The sequence below is a fragment of the Peromyscus eremicus genome, chromosome 1 (genome assembly GCF_949786415.1).
Source record: "Peromyscus eremicus chromosome 1, PerEre_H2_v1, whole genome shotgun sequence".
Taxonomy (NCBI): Eukaryota; Metazoa; Chordata; class Mammalia; order Rodentia; family Cricetidae; genus Peromyscus; species Peromyscus eremicus.
In genome coordinates, this window is record NC_081416.1 from 116,492,024 (window position 1) to 116,504,466 (window position 12,443).

At 43.9% G+C, this 12,443-nt stretch overlaps 1 long non-coding RNA gene across 1 annotated transcript; it reads left to right on the forward strand.

Moving 5' to 3' along the window:
* Positions 1-1,646: 1,646 nt before the first annotated feature.
* On the forward strand, positions 1,647-5,854 carry LOC131917992 (uncharacterized). The gene is made up of 2 exons (XR_009380806.1): positions 1,647-2,103; positions 3,766-5,854. It is a non-coding gene; the product is annotated as an uncharacterized LOC131917992 (long non-coding RNA).
* The last annotated feature ends 6,589 nt before the right edge of the window (positions 5,855-12,443 follow it).

Here is a 12,443-nt window from a genome sequence, read left to right on the forward strand (position 1 = left end):
ACAGGCACCAAAACTACACAGAGAAACCCTGTCTGGAAAAAAAAAAACAATAAATAAATAAATAAATAATTAATAAATAAATGTAGTAGAAAATTTAAGTCTATACATTAAATATAGGCTCTAAAATTCCTTGCCGGGCTCAGCTCCCAGCACTCACATCAGAGGGCTCACACTGAAACGCCAGTTCCAGGGTGTCCTGGCATTCTTCTCTGACCTCTGAGGGCACTTGCAGGTATGTGGTTCACATATGTATATTCCAGGCACACACATACACATTAAATAGATAAACAAACCTTTAAAATCCCTGAATGCAAACAGCCTGAAATATGTTACCCTAATTTCAAGACATCACCACGGAACAGCTGGACAAGCCAGTCAGGACGCTGACCTCACCCTTTGCTATCCACGATGGTGCCTCTGATCTGCAGACTCTGCGAGACCAGTTGAGGATCGCAACGTACAAGGTGACATAAGAACCCACTCCCTTACTCCCGGTGGTGCTGTTAGCCTCATGTCTCAGGGTTTCTGGATTCTGGGGCTTTCTGATTCAGTTTACAAGTGAGAAACCTCTCATGCTGCCTCACAGTCCCATCTTCTATTTCAAGATGTTTATTTAAATGCAAAAATAGTTTTTTATATTTTAAAAAAATTATATGGAACATTTTGTGGAAATCATAGACTTGTAATGTCAATTATATTTGAAAACCTTGTAAATCTTCAAATCTAGAAGTTCTTAGGAGTCTCCAAAGATCTTAAAAAAATAAAGTGGCTGGAACAATGGCTAGCGGTTAAAAATGCTTACTGCTCTTGGAGAGGACTTGAGTTCAGTTCCCAACAACCCAGTGTGGGATGGCTCACAACTCCCTGTGAAACTCCAGTTTCAAGGGATCCGATGCCTCTGATCTGAGGGCACCCACACTCATATGTGCACACACACACACACACACACACACACACACACACACAGAATCATATAAATTAATTTTTTTTTAAAAAGCCTTTTTAAAAAGAAGAGGATAAAAATTACCTGGAAGTCCTTCTCATTCTAAAGCCCATCAGGAATCACAGTTTCTGGGTCGTACTCAGTTGGCAGTGCGCCCTGCTGTGCATGAAGCCTTGGGTTCGATCCCTAGCACTGCATAAACTGGGCATGGTGGTGCACACCTGTAATCCCAGCACTCTGGAGGTGAGGGCAAGGGGATGAGAAGTTCCAGATGATCCTTTACATAATAGAGTTTCAGGTCAGCCTGGGATACAGCCTGTGTACCTGTGTATGTATATATAGCTGAAAAGATATAAATACATTTTATATATTTGACCTATGTTACAGTACTCTAGATTGTCATTCTTCGTTTTGGTCTTTGAGACAGGGTCTCACGATGTAGAGCTTGGTGTGCAGCCTCGCAGCTCCTACTGCCCTAGGCTCCCAAGAGCTGGATTATACATAGACATGCACAGTGCGCCCAGCCAAGTTACAGTCATTTAGTAAATAACATAATTGCTGATTTGTAGTGTGTGCCATAGTCCACAAAAAACAGCAATTGTAGAAATGCTTAATGTAAAAGAACTAGAAATTTCCTTTCAGGAGCCAAGGACAAGATCAGTTGGGCAGCTTATCCAGAGCCCAGTGCTGGTTAGTAGCAGAACTGGTTTAAACCAGCTGCCCTGTCTTGTAAGACCCTCTACCACACTGCTTCTGAGTACTGGTCTGTGTTGGTTTGGGCTGGAGAACTTTCCCACAGTTCCACTGGGTACCACAGTCATTTCACCTGTGGCCATGCCTGGCTCACTACAGGAAGCTTTCTCATGGCACAGAAACACATGTCGAGGGGATGTGTTAACATGCTCACAAAGTCCAGAGGTGTCACAGAGGTCCTCATTGATGTCACAAAGATCCCACTTCATTTCCACCGTGGTGTAGGTGTTATGCTCAGGCCCACTTCTTCAATGAGGCAAAAGGCCCTGCCTGGGGTTTCACATCTGCATGCTGACCCTCTGCTAAGGAGGCTGTGAAGGAGAGCTTGGTGGTGTTTTCCGCCTCACACCAAATCAGATCACAGGAGTGTCTAAACTACCCTCTTGGCAAGAAGTGACAACCCATAAGTAAGTAACTAACCAATGGTTAGAAGATGTTTATCCAATTGTTTTAGGCCCATTCAGGCCCATCCCAGAGCTGGAGATAGGATCAGCATACTCTGGAGTAAACTAGTAGAGCGAAATGGATACCAGAATCAAAGCCAGCAGTTTTTACTACAATAATTTTTTTTTTTTTCTGACATGAGGCCTAACTATGTTGCCCAGACTAATCTCAACTGCTCACTTCAAGTTCACCTACCTCAACCCCAGTGCTAGGATACAATTGTCTGCCACCCACCAGTTCTGTTTCACTGTAAGTGGCCATATTTTTTGTTTGTTTGTTTGGTTGGTTTTGGTTTTGGTTTTTTTTGAGACAAGGTTTCTCTGTGTAGTTTTGGTGTCTGTCCTGGATCTTGCTCTGTAGACCAGGCTGGCCTCGAACTCACAGAGATCCGCCTGGCTCTGCCTCCCGAGTGCTGGGATTAAAGGCATGTGCCACCACTGCCCGGCAAAGTGGCCATATTTTAAGAAGGAGCCTTTGCCTAATAATTTTAAAAGAAATATACCATTTTTGTTTGTTTTCAAGACAGGGTTTCTCTGCGTAACAGTCCTGGCTGTCCTGGAACTCTCTTTGTAGACCAGGCTGGCCTCGAACTCATAGAGATCTGCTTTTCTCTGCCTCTCGAGTGCTGTGATTAAAGGTGTGTGCCACCACTGCCCAACTCATAACAATATTTTCCAACAAGAAAGATGCATCACAGCCAAGTGTGGTGGCACAGGCCTATAATCCCACTTCAGGGAGGCTCAGGCAGGTGAATCGAAAGTTCAAGGCCAACCTGGTCTGTGTAGTTAAGTTCTAGTCAGGCCTGAATTAAACAAGATGCTACCTCCAAATAAACAAGCAAAATAAAAGATACATCATAGCGACACCATCAAGGAACTGGTCCAGGGGCTGTGTTCTAGATGGAGACCCTTCTTCCTCTGTAAATATGGTAGTCTTCAGCAGTCTAACTGTTTCTCGTCCTCACTGATGGGAACCTTGACCTGCCAGAGGAGGCTGACTAGGCAGCTCTCTTCAGTGGGATCCAGGGTTGGATTTCACCTCAAGAATACTGAAGTAGAGCCAAGAACAAGGACACAAAACCCAACATCTATTACCCCCCTTTCAGGTAATATGATTCTAGCCCGATCCACCCCCAATTAATTCTGAGTAACAAATACTGACAGTCTACAGACTGACCTGTTGTTATACTGCTTTTCTCGTCCTCTGCTATCTGGGGAACCTGGCTTTGCCACAGCTATAAATGAGGTCTGAGATAACCGAGGACTAGTGTCAGGGTGATGCTGTACTGTAGCCCCACCCACATCTGTCACCCCTCGCTTCCACCAGAAGAGACAATCTCTCCCACACAACTGTTTGATTTCTGGGGTCACTCCACACCCTTCCTTTGGCTAGAGGATAGAGATAACCAGAAAATCCAAGTGGGACCTTTGCAGTGTTTAAGTCTCCAAAATGCTAAAGATGGGAATTTTAGAAGGCTTTCTAGGCTGTGGACTACAGCGTTCTATCTCAAGTTTTCAAGGATTTGGTTAAATAATTCCTTAACTGTAAGGCAGAATATAAGTACTTAGAACTTACCACGACCGCATGTTCAATCGTTTTAATATATGTGATTGGCAACTTTAAAGCTCAGATATTTCAGTTTCCATCCAAGAGGTGGCACTGTGACAGCATGGCAGAAATCGACAGGTCCCTTGACGATCCTCGTCAGTTCAGCTGTCGGAAGTCCGCACGGCTGTTCTCACACACTTGGCTCCACATTTCCAGAGATGTGCTTCGAGCTTAGATCCTCTTACGCTGCAAGTCGTTTCTCTCCGGACAGTGTTGGCCGAGGGCCAGCTGGGTGCTGAGCAGTCCAGGCGAGTGCCAGGGAAGAGAGCAGGAATCAAAGCCCTCTACTCCACAGCTTCCAGAAATCCCACCTAGTCAGTGATTCCGATTGAGCAGACAACTAGCCAGGTCCCTAACGTGCCGGTTTATTTGACTGAAGAACACACCCACCAATCGATAGGCTGTGTAGGGAGGTCTTCTAATGAGAACACTCTGTCCCTTTGAGAAACCTACAGTGCCATCATTTGAAGGCATCTTAGGCTGGGATTAGAGCCAAGGAATCCCCAAACTCTGAAGCCGAAGTTAGAGCTTCCTTAGTCATTTCCACGTGAAAGTCACCTGTGATGTGCTCCGCTGTCACAGGGGCTTCCAAATTATGGCAAAGCCTTAGGTGTCCTCAGATCCCTGGAGGTCAGGAGCACAGAGAAGACTACGGAAGCGCATTATCAGTAGAGCAGAGAGCCTCTAATCCTGTTCTAAGCTGCTCTGTCCACGTGGGAGCTTCCTGCCACATAGGATGCCCGCTCACTTCAGGTCACAGTGAAGCATCTGCAGCAGGTCTAACTGAATTTAAAAAGAAAGGACCAGAGAGCTGGCCAGCACTTAGGATCCCATGCCGCCCTTCCAGAGGATCGAGCTCAGTTCCCTGCACCCACATTTAACTCCAGCTCCAGGAGAAGTCTAACACCTCTGGACTGGGCCACCCACACTCACACGCACCCACACATACATACACATGATTAAAAACAGTAAATCTTTGGAAATAATAAAAAGAAAAGGAATCACCAGAGAACTAAAGACCATGCTGGAAACAAAATAACAGGGTTGAAAACACGAGGCCAAGTCAGAGAAGCCTGGGCAACGGAAAAGGCAGCTGTGGAAGTCAAAGGAAAAAGCAATGCTTACGTATTTAGAATCCCAGGAGAGAATCAAAATGTGGAACCAGTGGTTGAAGACATAAGAAAATGCCTGAGAAAGAAAAGAGGAGTTGACAAAACGGTGCAGTGTCCCGGGTGACAAAGGTTCCCTGACAGCCAACAGTGAAACGTCCTAGTAAAAGCCGGGATTACGAAGACTGAGACGCTTGTGACCAATCAGACAAAAAGCTGCAGGTGGGTCAGTGAGACGGTCCAGTGCAGTGGTTCTCAACCTTCCTAACGTGTGTGCCCACTCACGGGCACATCCTGTGCTTCACCCACTCACCCACACAGTACCAATGTCAGGGTTAAAAAACCTCTTAAAACTCTGAAGTCATAGGGGAAAAAAGCACTATATAATTTCTGCATATTGGCCACCTTCATGACCAGACACCTGGCAAACGCCACCTAAGAAGGATTATTTCAGTTCAGTTTGAGGGTACAGTCCGGCATGGTGGGGAGGGCAGAGCAGCAGGGAGCTCCAGGGAGCCAGTCATACTGCACTGTAGTCAGGAAGCAGATGAATGGTCGCGATCAGCCATTTCCTCCTTTTTATGCAGGCCAAGGCGCCAGCCCAGGGCATGGTGCCACCCACATTTGAAGTGGATCCTCCCACTTCAAGGACAATACAAACATTATCATTTACATGTTGCCGATGAGCATGTGACCTCCTAGTGTATTAAGTGGTATCCTTTAACATGACAATTCTCCTTTTAAGAGTACTTTCCACAGAGCACCAAATAAAAGCACTAAAGGGTATGTATACAAAGGTAATGCAGCACATGTTAGCATGTGGAAAACAAGGTAATGCAGCACATGTTAGCATGTGGAAAACAAGGTAATGCAGCACATGTTAGCATGTGGAAAATGAAAAGAGAATCCCCTAGTATCTACCAAGAGAATAATCATTTAATCAATGGCAAGTCTTTACTATATTATTAAAATTAAATCATTAGTTTTGAATCTGTTATTGACCTAGAGTGATATCTGTTGTAGTCTGTTAAGTGTATGAGGGGTGTGTGTGTGTGTGTGTGTGTGTGTGTGTGTGTAAGAAAGGAAGAAATATATAATTTCTATAAATCTGTGTGACCAGGGTAAAACCGGTAAAAGAATATATGTTTGGGTGAAGACTACTTATTTTTGTACCATCTCACTCACGTTTTGCATTTGTTTTGTATATACATGGAGTATACATAATTAAAGAAACATAAAAGAGGAAAAAGTTCACAAAACAACAAAGCGCTCTGGCTTTAGCGATGACACCAGCTTGTTTACCTCATTCAGACAAAGGCTGGCGACTTTGGGGAGTTAACGGCGGCACCAGCGGTGGAAAAACACCATGAGATCATAATCACATCCTCCCCAGAACTGGTCTCAGGAGATGTCACTGAAACCCAGAGAAAATTTAACTGTAATTAATACATAGGGTTCTCTGTGCCCTTAGGGACAGAATGAAACACCCACTAAATCAGTCCGTCAGCCCACGAAGATACTGGTGGGGTATTTGTGAGCTGAACCCTAATTTTTTGAGACAGGGTCTTTCTTATGCAGCCAGACTGGCCTCAGACACACTAGGTAGCTGAAGATGAGCTTGTAATTCTGATCTTCCATTCTTATAGAGCACAAACTCAGGACTTTGTGAGTGCTAGGCAGGCATTCTTCCAAAGCTACACCCCCAGCCCTGTGAGCTGAACTACTTTTTGTTTTGTTTCTCAAGACAGGGTTTCTCTGTGCAGCCTTGGCTGTCCTGGAACTCACTCTGTAGGCCAGGCTGGCCTTGAACTCAGAGGGTGAAGGCAATACAGACTCCCTCTTAGGGTAGGGCCACCATCTTAGACTACCTGCTGTACTCAGTTCCAGGAAGGTCCTCAGGAATGTGCCATGACAACTCAACAGATACAGAGCAGTATGCTCCTGCAGACATTCTGTCTGAGGTTTATGGCCCTTGAAGATATCTAGATAATCTTGCTGAGCAATCCAGATAATCCTGTTCAGCGGGTTATGGCCTAACCCAGTGGTTTCAACTGTGGTTTCATGCCCAATGTCTAGACCAATAGTTTCAAAAATCACCTTGCCCCATATCTCTTATATCCAATCCTAAGTCACCAAAGCATGTAATTCCCAGCTTGTGGTTTTTCCCTATAACAACTCTCTACACCTGGGCTCGAGGCTGCTGCCACATTTCCTTCCATCTGCCGTGCGGTGGCTCAGGTTGAACCTGACAATAAATAAAAGGACCCTTATGTGCTTGCGTTGGAACCCCGCTCCTTGGTGTTCTCCGGGGGTTTCTCAAAGCGGGTACAACAAGAGATCCACCTGCCTCTGCCTCCCAAGTGCTGGGATTAAAGGCATGTGCCACCATTGCCTGGTAAGCTGAAATATATATAATATATTTTGGTCATATTCTTTTCCCTCCCCAACTCCTCCAAGATCCTCCCTACCCATTGAACTTCATGTTCTCTATTAAAACAAACAAAACCCACAGGAAAAACAACCAAAAACAAAAAATGCAAATTAAAACAAAATTTAGAAAGGCAAAAATCAGTAAGAAAAAAATTCTAAAACAAACAAACAAAAACCATGGAGTCTGTTTTGTATTGGCTAACTACTCCTGGGCAGAGGGCCTGCCCTGGAGTGTGGTGGATATACCCAGTGATACCTATTGGAGAAAACTGATTTCCCGCCCCAGCAGGTATCAATTGCACACAGCTTCTTGGTTAGGGGTGGGACTGCGTCCACTTCCCCTTCTTAGTGCTGGGACTTTGTCTGGCCTGGACCTGTACAAGTCCTCTGCATGCTGCACACATAGAGAAGAGCGCCATCCAGCCCTCATCAGAGAAGCTACTTTCTGCAGTAGATGGTGATTAGCAAAGGGACCCACAACTGGACAATGTGCATGCAGAGTGAGAGGCTTTGGAGCCCTGAGCCCTGAATGGGATGTCTTCATCAAAACCCTCAAGGCTCAGGGATCTATGTGGAAGAGGAGGCAGAAGAGAGTGTAAGATCCCGAGGTGGTGGTTGTGGAATATTATTTTAACTGGACAAAGATGTGTTTATGCTGCAGAGTATTACTTTAACTGTGTAAAGGTGTTACTTTTGTTTATGCTGCATTTGTTTAACTATGTAAAGATGTGTTGCTGTTTCATCTTGCCTGCCTAAGGCACCTGATTGGTCTAATAAAAAACTGAATGGCCAATAGGTAGGTAGAGAAAGGATAGGCAGGGTTGGCAGGCAGAGAGAATAGATAGGAGGAAATCTAGGCCTGAGAAGAATGAGAGAAGAGAGGAGACTCCTGGAGCCAGAAGCCAGGAGGCCACCAACCAGCCAGTCATAGAGACACCATGAAAGAAAAGGTAAAAAGCTCTGAGGCAAAAGATAGATAAAGAGAAACAGGTTAATTTAAAAGAGCTAGCTAGAAACGTGCCTAAGCTAGGTGGAGCGTTTAAAACTAATAAGTCTCTGTGTCATGATTTGGGAGCTGGTTGGTGGCCTAAAAGAAAAAGCCTGGTACAGGTCACCAAGGAATGATGACTCCAAGGAATCAGCATCTTCCAGAAACAACAGGACTGATCCACTATGAACTCAGAGACTGTGAGCTGAACCTCTTAATCCAGCCCACAAAGGCCCTCTTCAAATTTTGGAGGTGTGAACCTGTGTTCTATGTGTTCTTATGCACCTAGTCCAATGCTGTATACTTGTTTACTTTATAATTGTTATAGTATTTGTACTTTCTTTTGTTTTATTTTTTGAGACAGGGTTTCTCTGTGTAGTTTTGGTGCTTGTCCTGGATCTCCCTCTGTAGACCAGGCTGGCCTCGAAATCACAGAGATCTGCCTGGCTCTGCCTCCCAAGTGCTGGGATTAAAGGCGTGCGCCACCACTGCCCGCCCAGCTGTATTTGTACTTTTTTTTTTTATGAAATATAGTGTAATTTGATACATGTGGACAGTATAGCAACCAAATCTGGGTAATTAACATTTCTATCATCTCACATACTATCATTTATGTGTCAGGAACTCAGCTCTTTAGTTATTTTGGAAAGTATGAGTTTTACAATGATTCCATTCAAGAATATTAGAACTACTTCCCACCACTAATTTTATTTTCAAATCCATTACTAACCCTGTCTATCTGCCCCCCCTCCACACCTTCCTAGTTTATAGTGATCTCTGTGCTACTCCATTTTTTTTTTTTTTTTTTTTTTTTTTTGGTTTTTTGAGACAGAGTTTCTCTGTGTAGTTTTGTGCCTTTCCTGGAACTCACTTTGTAGACCAGGCTGGCCTCGAACTCACAGAGATCCGCCTGCCTCTGCCTCCCGAGTGCTGGGATTAAAGGCGTGCGCCACCACTGCCTGGTGCTACTCCATATTTTTATGTGGTCAACATAATTTGTTTCTGCTAGTGAGATGTGGAATTAAGTCTGTGTCTGGCTTATTTCACTGACCACAGTAACCTCCAGCAGGTTTATCCATGTCATCACATGGTAAGATTCCATCCTCCTCCTTTTTTTTTTTTTTCTTTAAAGATAAGATCTTTCTATGTAGCCCTGGCTGTCCTGAACATCACTATATCGACCAGGCTGGCCTTGAACTCGAGCGCTCCTTCTAACTGCCTCCTAGTGATGATATTAAAGGCATGTACCACACCCATCAGATTCCATCCTTTTTATGTGCATGCTTTTACATCATCTTACAAGGAGCAGTCAAATCCTGTTGGTAGGTTTGTTGGAAGCCTATCTTGGGTTAAGCTGCTCCTCCATCCTACCTACCCTGTAAAAATGTAAATCTGACAGGTACCACCTGCTGCTCGTCTCCATTTTTCTAATCTGATGACATGGATAACAATTCCTCAGAGTAAGTTGTTTTCTCTGGTGCCAAGGCTCCTGCACTGTTCAAGCAGCTGAAGAGTTACTCCCTCCTCACCCCTGCACGCCCTCACATGTACAGCTCTGCTGATGGGCAGCATGTAGCCATCCTGGCTCAGGACCACATTTTGGATGTTACTTTCCTCAAAAGCAGCACCAAACTTCTAGAAAGGAGGAAATATTTGCTCTCAAGGTTCCCTTGGGGTCCAATCTACTAATTGGATCTAGATTTTAATTTGTTCTCTAATACCATAGCAGGATCTGGGAACATCATATATAGCTGTATTTTAATCCTCAAGTATTAAGCTGAATACTGACAGTATTAATTTTCTTTTACCATAGACAGTAGTGCTAACTGAAAGTCAATATCCCAAGTAGGACTGGAAGTTCAAGGTCAACCTGGGCAACTCAGTGAAACTGTCTCAAAATAAAAAGTAAAGATGGGGCTGGGGTAAGGAGAGTTGCCTAGCGTGTGTGAGGTCCCATCCCCAGAATCAACAACACAGAAGTCAATAGCTCAGGGTGTAGATTCCCACAACCACATATTTTGGATTCTAAGGACCATGTGTGAAAAGCTTTGTCCCAGCCTGTGGTGTCATTGGGGGTTTAGAGGCAGGGCCAACCAGCTCCAGCCTCTTACCTCATCCCCCTTTCACTTTCAAACCACCATGAGGTGAACAGGTTTCTGCCACATGCTCCTTTCAGAAGCCCAAAGGCATTAGAGCCAACCGTGACAGACATGACAGAAGTGACAGAAGCCCCAAGACCATGAACCTCAAATACCTGTCGTCCTTTTAAATTTCCTCAGGTATACTGAATACCGACCAACACAAAATTTAAAAGTCAAGCGGAATAAAAAGTAGAAAAAAATTTAAAGCGTAACAATGTTAAGAACAAAGTATAGTACTTTTATTAGAATTCAAAATTAGTTCTGTCATTAGCCTTCAGGATGAAAGGTCATGTCCTTCTACTTTAGCACTCTTAAGACTGTCATTTGGTTGGGCAGGGTGGCACACACCTGCAGTCCCCTGCTACTCAGGAGTCGAAGGCATGGGGACTGCTTGAGCCTAGGAGTTCCAGGCCAACCTGTGGGAGGTTAGAAATAAACTCAAGGCTGCTGAGTATTGACCCAGGGCCCTCCCGAAGCTATCCCGTGTCTGTCTTTTTCTTCATCTATATTTCTATCTAGCATTCCTCAATCCCTCACTCCCCACTTCAAGGGACCCTTCGATAGGTTGGGGTTGGACCTTAACACCAACCTAAGTAACAGAAAAATCCCACTCTTAAATGATAAAAAAGAAAACGGACATTTTACCTTTAACTTTTCCATAAGGTCGTGTATTTTCCTTGAGGTACATGAAATTCAAAAGGAAATTTCACCCTTCTCTGTTAAACATCTTAAGAATGCCAGGAATCTTTTCAGATGCCTTTCCTAAACGGTTCCAAGAACCCAAAACCTACTCTCAAAGCAATGGCACTAGGCTATTTATATGCTAGATACCCGACATCCTTCTCACACTGCAAAACACATGCCAGAAAACTCTTAAGTCCCCAGCAAGCTGTTCTCAAAGGATTTAATCTGATGTGTTCAATAATCAACACATTTTAAAGTGAGTGCCAATTTCCAAACAGTGTGTGGCACTAATTTTAGCTTTTATATAAGCTTCTTCTAAACTTGAAGTGTTTATTTCCTAACTATAACTTGATCTCCCTTTGCAATTTACATATGGATACACATAAGGAAATGATGATAAATCCCTGTCATTGTTTCTTGCCTTTCCTCATCTTGTTTGTATGTTAGAGACAATTCACCACGCAGCCTAGGGACTTCCCTGGGACATCAGGCGTGCTCACCACACCTGGCTGTCTTGTGAGTTGACATCTTGCACTACTCTGCTTCACAATTTACCAAGTATTCCCTCCCAACAAACGTCTTTGCTGTGCTTATAACAGAGGGCTTTCTGGTCATGGTTTCAGTTTTTGTTTTCACTCTTCCTTTGACCATTTACAACTCTGCAAGGGTGGCAGGGTAAGGACTGCCCCATCTAAACAGGACGCTATTCATCCAAACCTGACCCGACTTCTTCAAGTCACGGACCTTTAAAGACGGGACTGGAAGTCACCTACCACATTGGGTTACTCATACTGAATGAAAAAATAATTGATGTTAAAAGGACTTCACTCATTTTTTAAAAACCAGGACCATATTTACATATAGCAGATATTAAAATACTTAAATACTGTTAGAAAACAACTTTTCTTCTGAGCATCTTGAGAAGCACCCCTCACTTCAATTGCGTTTCTTCTGCCCACATCTCTAATGGCATCAAGAGCTAACAAGCACAGGATCTGCTTGTAATGCCACAGTCAGCTTCTGTCCTAACTGGTTAATGTCTGTGCTTTACCAGTGGACAGATTTTTGGTAACCCGTCTTTTAAAGAAGATCCTGTGGTGTAGCTAGGTGATTCCTGACTCAAGTTCAGTATCTGTAATATCAAAACTTACCTTCATGTAATAGTGCTGGCCCATTACCTATCAACAGAATGAGAGGTGCGCATGGAAAAGCCTTACTTTATGTTAAAATCTCACTACTTCATTGTGAATACTTAATGTATTAGAACCTTTTTAATAAAAGTTACCTAAGAGGATGGCTCTTCAAGAAGAGGGACTCAGGGAGGATATATTCAGATCATAGAG